A 10,393-nucleotide genomic window follows, 5' to 3' on the forward strand; every position below is an offset into this window, starting at 1 on the left:
AATACTTTTGTTCTTTATCTTTTATTCTAGAGTTAGGTGATTAGCACAGCACCATATTACAGAATTAGAATATTCTAAATTTGACTATATATTTGCCTTTACCAAAGTGTTGCATATTTTCATGTGTTTTCATGTTACTAATTAGTATCCTTTCACTTAAGCTTGAAGAACTTTCAGCATTTCTTGTAAGGCAGGTCTAGTGGCAATGGACTCTCTCAGCTTTTGTCTGTCTGGAAAATTCTTTTTCTCTCCATTTCTGAAGGACAAATTTTCTAGATAATGTATTTCTGTTGGCATTTTTTTTTCTTTTGGCACTTTAAATACATCATCCTCTCTCCAAGCCAATAAAGTTTCTTCTGAGAAATGCCCTGATAGTCTTATGGGAGTTCTCTTGTAAGTGACAAGCTTCTTTTCTCTTGCTGCATTCAAGATTCTCTCTTTGTCTTTGATTTTGGGCAGTTTTATTATAATGGGTCTTGGAGAATATCTCTTTTAATTGAATTTTTTTGGAGACATTTGAGCTTCGTAAACTTGGATATCTAAATCTCTATCTAGTTTTGGAACTTCTTAGTCATTATTTCATTATATAAGCTTTATTTCCCTTTCTCCCTCTCCTCTTCTGGGACTCTGATTATGTGCAGATTGTTTCTCTTAATGGTGTCCCATAAGTCTGGTAAAGTGTTTTCATTTCTTTTCATTTTTTTTTTCCTTTTGGCTCCTTTGACTGGATAATTTCAAATGACTGTCTTCCACTTTACTGATTCTTTCTTCTGCTTGGTCCAGTCTGATATTTAAGTTCTCTATTGAATTTTTCAGTGTAGTTGTATTCTTCAGCTCCAAAATTTCTGTTTGGTTCTTTTTCATGTTTTCTCTCTCTTTGTTGAACTTCTCATTTTGTTCTTGTATTGTCTTCCAGAGTTTGTTAAATTGCTTATCTACATTCTCTTCTAGCTCTTTGGACATTTTTACAAGAATTATTTTGAATTCTTTTTCAGGAAATTCATGTATCTCCATCTCTTTGAGGTCAGTTACTGGAAGTTTACCATGTTCCTTTGTTAGTGTTATGTTTCCTTGATTCTCCGTGATCCCTATAGCCTTGCATTAGTGTCTGTGCATTTGAAAAAGCACTCACCTCTTCCAGACGTTATGTACCTACTTCAGTTAGGAGGTAAGGAACGAACTTCACCTACCAGTGGGGGCATGTTGCAATGTGTTGTGACTCTGGATCTAGTGATGTAGGGTGCTAATGTTGGGGATGTGTGGTGACTCTGGGTCCAAAGGGGGCATGATATCTCATTGGCTTAGGCCTCTGGAGTCTACAACATTGACAACTATGTGATCCTTGGTGAGCACTACAGGGTGTCCACAGTGGCTATAAGGGCTACTGGGGTTCTCAAGAATGCCTCTAGTTCCAGTGGCTGGGACAAGGGCAGGTAGCAGTGGTGGCTGCAGCCAGTGGTATGCATACACTTAGCTGCAGCATTTGGCTGCAGATGCTGCATAGCAGCAGACATAGGTTTCAGCAAGGACCAGGGCCAGTAGCAATATTTGGGGCCAAATGTAGGTGTACTAACAGCCACAGGAGCCCTGACAATGAGTGTGAACACCTGTGACTTCAGGGTCTCATCCAGGTACACAGAAGGTGGCAAGGCTGGTTATAGGGGTAGGGCCAGTGGGTTGCAGTTGCATTTCTGCAAGGGTTAATTGCAAGGAAGCCCAGAAGTGCAGATCAATGACAAGAGATAGGGCCAGATCTGAGCCCACAGTGATTTATGGGAGCCCTGGCTGTCAGCGTGTATCTTGTGACTTCAGGGTCTTGCCTGGGCATGCACATAGCAGTGGAGGCTGGCAATTGGAGTTGAGCCAGTGGTGTTCAGGTGTGCAGCTGGAGGAGCCAACCCCAAGTGCACACACAGAGGTAGGGGTCAGCCATGGGGGACTAAGGTGAGGTCTTGCACTCATTCAGTTTCAGAGGCTGGGGTTGGCTGCCAATGCAGGTCCTGGGCTCCAAGTGGGGTCGGGAAAGTGGAAAGGTTCTCAGGTGGCTGGCATCTGCTAATGTGAAAACCTCTGGGGAGAAGATTTCAACAGTGAAATCTGTAGGAGGTCTGCAATGGATGTGCTGGCTATTGGTAAAAGCTGCCAGCATCTTCTATAGAGTAGGTCTTTAGGAATTGCATTGTCTCCCACTATGTGGCTGATATTGGTAGCTCCTCCCCTTCTTCCTTGCTTCAAACCATCTCTACTTCTCTCAGCTTTGCCAGTGTCTAGGTGGAATGAAACTGAAGTGCTTCATGCAGTGCCCCAAAAAGCTGAGAAAGCTTGTTGCTCATTCTGCTCTCCCATTCCCAGTGAGGAGTTTCCTCTTGTCACTGAGCAGTGCTGGCCGGGGGAATGGGATGACTCCGGCAAAATGAAGCTATTTTTTCTTCCCTTTTTCAGTGGTTATTCTAGGGTTTTTGTTCCACTGTGTGCTGAAGATTCTTAAGAGGAATCTTGAGCTATTCTTGTTCATGGATAGCTGTCTGTTAATCTTTGTAGGGTATGGAAGCTAGTGTCCCCTATTCCACCGTTTTGGTGATGAATATAATTGCTCTCCCTCTTTCCTATGGAATGTATCATTCCTAATGAAAAACTTAATTTCATTTAGAGAGCTTCTGCTTTACAGACAATATTTTGGAAATATAACATATAGAATGATAGCTAGAAGAAATAAGTGCACTGTACAAATATATGTGCCATGTTTTCTGGAGGCATGCAAATCCATTTCCCTGAAAGATTAGGAGTTGGATAATGCTAGTACTTGAAGTTCCAATTTTTCTCTTTTAGTTAGAATCAATCCCCACCTTATGAGTGGGTAGTACTTCAAAACATTGCTGTTGAGTTTCAGGGATGATTTCTCACTAGAAAAAATGTTATCCATGGTGAACATATCAAATTTTCAGGCAAGTTTAAAATAAAATGAAAGCCTACTCATCTCCTTTTGTACCTGAAATTAAATATGAATATTTGTCTCAAATATAACTGCCATGTATATCAATGTTCCTGTAGAAATGAATGTTTTTAGAATTTTAAACTAATCTTTTAAGAACTGGTCTACTACCAGGGCCAGCCCAGTGGTACAGCACTAAGTTTGCATGTTCTGCTTTGGAGGCCCCGGGTTCCTGGTTTGGACCCTGGGTGTGGACCTACACACCACTTGTCAAGCCATGCTGTGGCAGGCATACCACATATAAAGTAGAGGAAGATGGGTATGGATATTAGCTCAGGGTCAGTCTTCCTCAGCAAAAAGAGGAGGATTGGAGGCAGATATTAGCTCAGGGCTAATCTTCTGGGAAAAAAAAAAGGATAAAGAAAAAATATTAAATACAATAAAATAAAAAGAACTGGTCTATTACCACTGCAGGGAGAACAGATATTCATCTCACTTCATGGCACCAATAATAACCATATTGGTCAGAAATAGACCCTAGGAAACATTAAGGTTGTTTATTCAGTCATTCAACAAACATAGTGACTGATATGACCTTAGAGCTGGGGATACAACTATGATCAGAAAAGCTACATTTCTGGACAGCTAATCTTAGACTAAGGAGCCAAGAACATGTAATAGAGAACGGAAAGTCTCTTTAATAAATGGTATTGAGAAAATTGGACAGCCACATGCAAAAGAATGAAATGTAGACCATTGTCTTATACCATACACAAAAATTAACTCAAAATGGATTAAAGTCTTGAATGTAAGTCCTGAAACTATAAAACTCCTAGAAGAAAATAGAGGCAGCACAACGTGACATTGGTTTTAGCAGCATCTTTTCGAATACCATGTCTACTCAGGCAAGGGAAACAAAAGAAAAAAATAAACAAACGGGAACACACCACACCAAAAAGATTCTGCAATGCAAAGGAAACCATGAACAGAACAAAAAGAGAGCCCACTAACTGGGAGAAAATATTTGCAAATCTTATATCCAACAAAGGGTTAATTTCCAAAATATATAAAGAACTCATACAACTCAACAACAAAAAACCAAACAACTTGATCAAAAAATGGGCAGATATGAACAGACATCTTTCCAAAGAAGATATACAGATGGCCAACAGGCACATGAAACAATGTTCAAAATCACTAATTATTAGGGAAATTCAAATCAAAACTACAATGAGATGTCACCTTACATCCATCAGAATGGCTATAATTGTAATTAACAAGACAAAAGATAACAAATGTTGGAGAGGATGTGGAGAAAAGAGAATCTTCATGCACTGCTGGTGGGAATGCAAACTGGTGCAGCCACTATGGAAGATAGTATGTAGATTTATCAAAAAATTAAAACTAGAAATATCATACAATCCAGCTATCCTACTACTGAGTATTTATCCAAAGAACACGAAATCCACAATTCAAAGAGATTTATGCATGCTTGCGTTCATTGCAGCGTTATTCACTATAGCCAAGATGTGGAAGCAACCCAAGTGCTCATCAATGGATGAATGGATAAAGAAGATTTGATGTATATATATTTGCAACAGAATACTACTCAGCAATAAAAAAGACAAAAATTGTGCTATTTGCAACAACATGGATGGAGCTTGAGGGTATTATGCTAACTGAAATAAGTCAGAGAAAGACAAACACCATATGATTTCACTCATATGTGGATGATAAACAAAAACATGGATAAAGAGAACAGATTAGTTGTTACCAGAGGAGAAGGGGTTGGGGGGGGAGGGCAAAAGGGGTAATTTGGAATGTATGTATAGTGACAGATAAAAACCAGACTATTGGTGGTGAGCACGATGCAGACTATACAGAAACCGATACATGATAATGTACACCTGAATGTACACAATGTTATAAGCCCATATGAACTCAATAAAATAATTTTTACAAAAAATACATTTCCTGCTCTCACTCGCAAGGAGTCATTAGAGAAGAGACCTAAAAAGAGGTTAACATGTAAGCCTTGCGAATGTTGGAAGAAGACTATTTTGAAGTAGATAGTATAGCAAGTACAAAGGCTCAAAGGTAGACAGTACCTGGCAAAGCTGAGGAACAGCAACAAGTCAGCAAATCAGTCAGTGTTTCTGGAGCGGCAGTGAAAGAAGGGTCATGTAGCAGAACATGAAATCAGAGATGGGAAAACTAATAGGCAACCTTGTTGGCCATTGTTAGGGCATTAGTTTTCACTCTGAATACTAATTGGAAGAACATAACAGTAGCATAATCTGAATTAGCTTTTAAACTTATTGTCCTAGTTACTGCATTGAGGATTTTCTGAAGTAGCCAAAGGGTGAAGGTAAAGAAATGAGATAGGAAACTGTTGTAATAGTGAGAGAACATAGTGGTTTGAGCCATATACAGTAATAATGAAAGCGGAGATATGTGATCATTTTCCTTAGATATTTTGAAATTAGAGTCAATGAGATTTGCTGGCAAATTGGTTGTAAGTTTAAGACATAGAGAGGAGTCAAGATGAGTTGGATTCAAGATGACTCCCAGGTTTTCATCCTGAGAAACTGGAAGAGATGGATTTGTCATTAATTGAGATAAGAATGAGTGAGAGGAAAGTAGATTTGAGGGGAACGAAAACTCAGAAGTTTGATTTTAGACATGCTAATTTTGAGCGGTCTATTAGCATCCGCAAAAGGAGATGTTGAATAGACAATTAGGTATATGAGTCTGGAATTTTAGGGAGAGGTCAGGACATGAGATAGGAATTTGAGAGTCATTGGTATAGTGATAGTGTTAAAGCCATGAGAGTGGATGTTAATATGGCTTAACACAACAGACAGAGAGGAGTACAATTGCTATAGTAAAAGAAGGACTGGGTGATATGGAAATGTAAATAAGGTGCATCCACTTCAGGGTGGCAACCAGTTTTGACAGAAAGTCAGGAGAAAAGTTGACATCTATGCTGAGAACAAAAAGAACAATAAAAATCAGCCAGAAGAAAAGTTGAGGAAAGTGTTTTAAGGATGTGCAGTGGCCTGTAGGCAGCACTGATCACGGTGCCATGAGAAGGAATGATAAAAAGTTCAGACTGGCAACAACATAGACTACAAAATGTTGGGGTCCTGGGGGCAAAGAAAGAAGTGTGATGCAAAACGAGGCTACAGAGAAAGACAAGGAGCAGATTATCTAGCATCTTGTAAGCAATATTCAGGAGATTGAATTTTAAAAAATAATAAAGTTGGAGAGAACTTTGCATAGGCTACAGCTTCCTGCCAATAATGCTGAATGACCCCCTCAAAAAGAACCATGCAACCCTACACATGCACATAAACATTTCTCAGACCAGAGGAATGAGTTCACTCTCCCTTACAATATATTTTTCCCTTACACTTTATTCCTACCTACTTCAAGAAATAAAGCTTATTACTTCCCTTTTCACTGTCAATACCTACTGCTCCAAAGACCCTTTCCTTCCTGATCTTTAACCCAAGTTGTATGAGTGGGAAGAGAGAAACTGGGGAAGTTTTTTCTCATACCTCCTTATCTTCATCAGTCTCATCAGTGCTGGTATGATGAGGTCCTTTCCTATGTTGGCACTTCAGCAACATAGGAGTAAAGAAAGAAGGTAGGACGAGGAAGAAGTTCCAGGGAGCTCCTATCTATGAGGGGTGAGATACATAGCATCATCTCAAAATAACTTAAATTTTAAGAAAGTCAGATTAGAGTGTGAAGCAATCTCCTGCAGGTTTGCAACAAAATGATTTTAAGGACTGGAGGAAAACAAATGAATTCTCATATTTAATTGTTATTTATATTTATTATAAAAAGAAGAGGATGTAATACCTGAAGGTAGCGTTGTGACTCTCATAGGATAATAGAATTTTAGAAATAAAAGGGATTTAGAGATGCTGTCATCCAATCTTCTCATCTCCTCATTTCGCACATGAGTAAATTGAGGCCCAGATATATTGACGGATAGAATCTAGTGGGATCCTTCATAGAATGAGCTCTCTGATTTTAAATTGCTTCTCCCTTTTAGGATTATTTTAGAGTCGTCATGGACCAAAATTCCAAATGATCCCAGTGGAAAGTGAGAAGTGATAAATGAATCAGTCTATACAGTGGCTTGCATGTCAATTGATTAAAATTTTTTTTAAAAGACAGAAAAAACTAATCTATGTAGCTTCTTAGACAGCCCCATTGAAATTTAAGGAAAATATGTTTAGTGGTTTGAGATTTCACTGTTGTGTTGTCTTTGTACTGTTCTTGTTATGTCTTCATTTTGAGTCTGTTGGTACTAGACTTCAGATCTATTGCTGATATTCTGCCTACTCCCTTACAAAACGTCACAGCAAAAGCACTTAGGGTGAAAGACTTTGTCTTTAATAATGTAAGTTCTCGTTATTGAGCTTTTAGTGCCCCATGTACAGTTAGTTTGGATTTACAAAGTGACACTAGTCGGCCCTATTAGCAAGTTCACGTTATGCCAGTAACTCAATATTCTCCTTTTAATTTTTCTGATATGTAGGTAAGAGGATTAAGGATGTTTAAAACAGAGAAAACCCTGGAAAATCATCCCGCACTACGAGTGACAGAGGATGGAAGGATAAGCTTAGAGGTTTTTAGAAGTAATAATTTTAGCACTGAAGTTGCTCTGGATGCAAGTATTCAGTGAGAAATTTTATACATAGCACTCTGATGCATATAGTGTATACTTGTGCATATGTGAACATGCATTGTATGTTGTTTGAAGATAAATAATAGCATTTATAACTGAGTGGCATACAAGATTAGAGAGTTTTATAAGATCATTTGCCTTTTCTGTTCTATCTTCCTAAAGCAGAAGACACACAAAAAGAAGTTCTGTGAAAGGATTAGGTTATAGTTTACAGCCTGATAACATTTGGTAGGATCCAACTGCACAACTGCAGGTGTATATAAACTAGGAAAGACTTAAACATCTAGAAAAAGGATTAAATGATGATGAAAAGTAATAAATTTATGATGATGGGACACATAGATATTTCAAGATTAACAGGCCCTTTTTTCCCTTTCCAAAAGCATTATAGAAGAAAATAACAGTGACTTCTAGTCTCCTACTTGTATATACACACCATTATTACATGGAAATCAGATGGAGATGAAAAACAAGGCCTTTCTCCTGAAAACCTGTTGAAGCCATGTCATTGTTTCTTATACGAAGGATAATATTTCCTATTTGTACATGGATAAAAGAGCTCAATAAAATACTACATGAATATTAAATGGTTATGTGACTCAGGAACATATTAACTTAATGATTTATAGCTGTCATGTGCACATCCTCAAGTGTTCCTGGTAAAGGGAAACAACAGAATATATTTAATGAAATCCAGAGTTTAACATATATCCCCTTGGATGATAGTAAAATTCTAACATGTGGTTCTTATATGTATTAGCTACAAAAACTATCTCTACAAATTCTCATATCTTAGCAAAAGCTGCTTTTTAATTGCACATTTTTCATAAGATGACCAATTAAGGTTGAAATTGAAGGAGATGATTTGTGCACATACAACGTGTATATTCTTGATGGAGTTTTCTCTTATTTACAAGACTTACCATTTAGAAACAAATATCGGACAGATTCCTCATGCACTACGTATGACTCTTAGTAGGTGGTAGAATTATGAGATTGGTAAATAAATTTAAAAATAAATGTGTGATCAATAAACGTACAATTTTGTTGTTAAAGCATTGTGCATTCATAAAAAAACATTAGAAAGTATTTCCCAAAGAAGAATTATAAAATTGCTGAATGGTTTGGAAAAAGGTGTCACTTGCCGATCTTTCTTGCCTATCCTGTAGCTGGGTGTAGCGTTATAATCAACCTCCTATCAGATTTTGTGGCCTAATGAAATCTCAGTGCATCACTGGAAATAAAGAGTTGCATTTCATCCTCATCTGACAGCATTCCTTAAAAAAATGTTTAAAAAAATTCTTGTCAATCAGAGCTCCTCACACCCTTTGCAAAAAGAAAAGCTTAAATAGAAAACAGCAGCAACAACAGGTGGCATGGATTCCAGAATGGGCATGCACCCAAGAGGAGAAACAACACTGATTCATGAGCATAGCTACAGGGCCTGGTACAGAGCCAGATCCAAATCCTTCTGCTTTTAAAACAGCTTTCAATTTTTTATCATCTTATGAAATGGGAGTGAATTAGATGCTAATGACTGGCAGCACTATTGCCTGCCTCTGCCACAGCGGTGTTTATCCAGGTGTATCAGCAGTGCTTATGGCCACATGCTTAAAATTTAATCTGAAGAAACAGTCTTTGGGATCCTTCATTCTGCCTGACTCTAACATGAGACCCGAGATGATAGGTCTTTCTGTCTCACTCAGGAACAAGACTGGAGCACATCAACTCTGCTTCACTGAGATCATCATGATACAGATTTTCCAAAGGAGTCCCTTTGTACTTTCTTTTAACCTGAGGGTAATATGTTTTGCAAATGTCTTGCAAATTATCTATAAAAAGATAGTTTGAGTGCTCCAAAACTGAAAATTCTACCTTAGAATCATAGAGGGATTTCTCCAGTGAGGGGAGTGTATATGGATATCTCTGTTTATGTCCTTGAAAAAGACCCTGAGTGCTGGGTAACTTGTCCTTGGCTCTACTCACAAATTATGTTGGAATTATTTTTAAGTTGCTGGGCAATGACCCTATGGTTCACAGAGTATAAATCAACAAAAGATTTGAAACTCAAAGGATCAAATAAAAAGAGTGAATGGAAGAGGAAAGAGATACAAATTTAAGCATAAAAAAATGGAAGGGATGGAATTGTTGCTGTGTGACTCTGAGAATGTTCTATAACTTCTCTGTGCTTCATTTTCCTTATTCCTCATCTATAAAATGGGGATAAAAACAGTATTTACCTCAAAGTTTTGTTTTGAAGATTATTTGCATTTATAACATATATAGAGCATCACAGTTCCTAACTCATGCTAAACACTTAAGTGTTTAGCTACAATAATAATTAATTAAATGATAATTATGTGTCAGGCTCTGTACTTGTTGCAACAAAGTATTTAATATTATATCTCAGAATCCTCAAACCTCTTATGATCTTCTTTTTACAGATGAGAAAACTTAGGTAACTTACCTAGGACACACAGGTGGCAAATAGTAGGGCCAAGATTAACACCTAGATCTAGGTGTTTCTAAAGCTCATACCCTCTGGATCAAGCTACATTTATTATTACCAAACAATTTTCTGCACTCTGTCTCTTCTGTAAAAGAAAATAGATAATTCTCAAAAATCTAAATAATAATAACATATTTGGTAAATTTTACACATCCTTTTTGTTATGCCAAATGTCCCAATCTCCTCTTGCATTAAACTGGACACGATGGATTCTTGCAATCTCCAGAAGATATGATCTTGATTCTGTTAA

Source organism: Equus caballus, chromosome X (genome assembly GCF_041296265.1).
Source record: "Equus caballus isolate H_3958 breed thoroughbred chromosome X, TB-T2T, whole genome shotgun sequence".
NCBI classification, from domain to species: domain Eukaryota; kingdom Metazoa; phylum Chordata; class Mammalia; order Perissodactyla; family Equidae; genus Equus; species Equus caballus.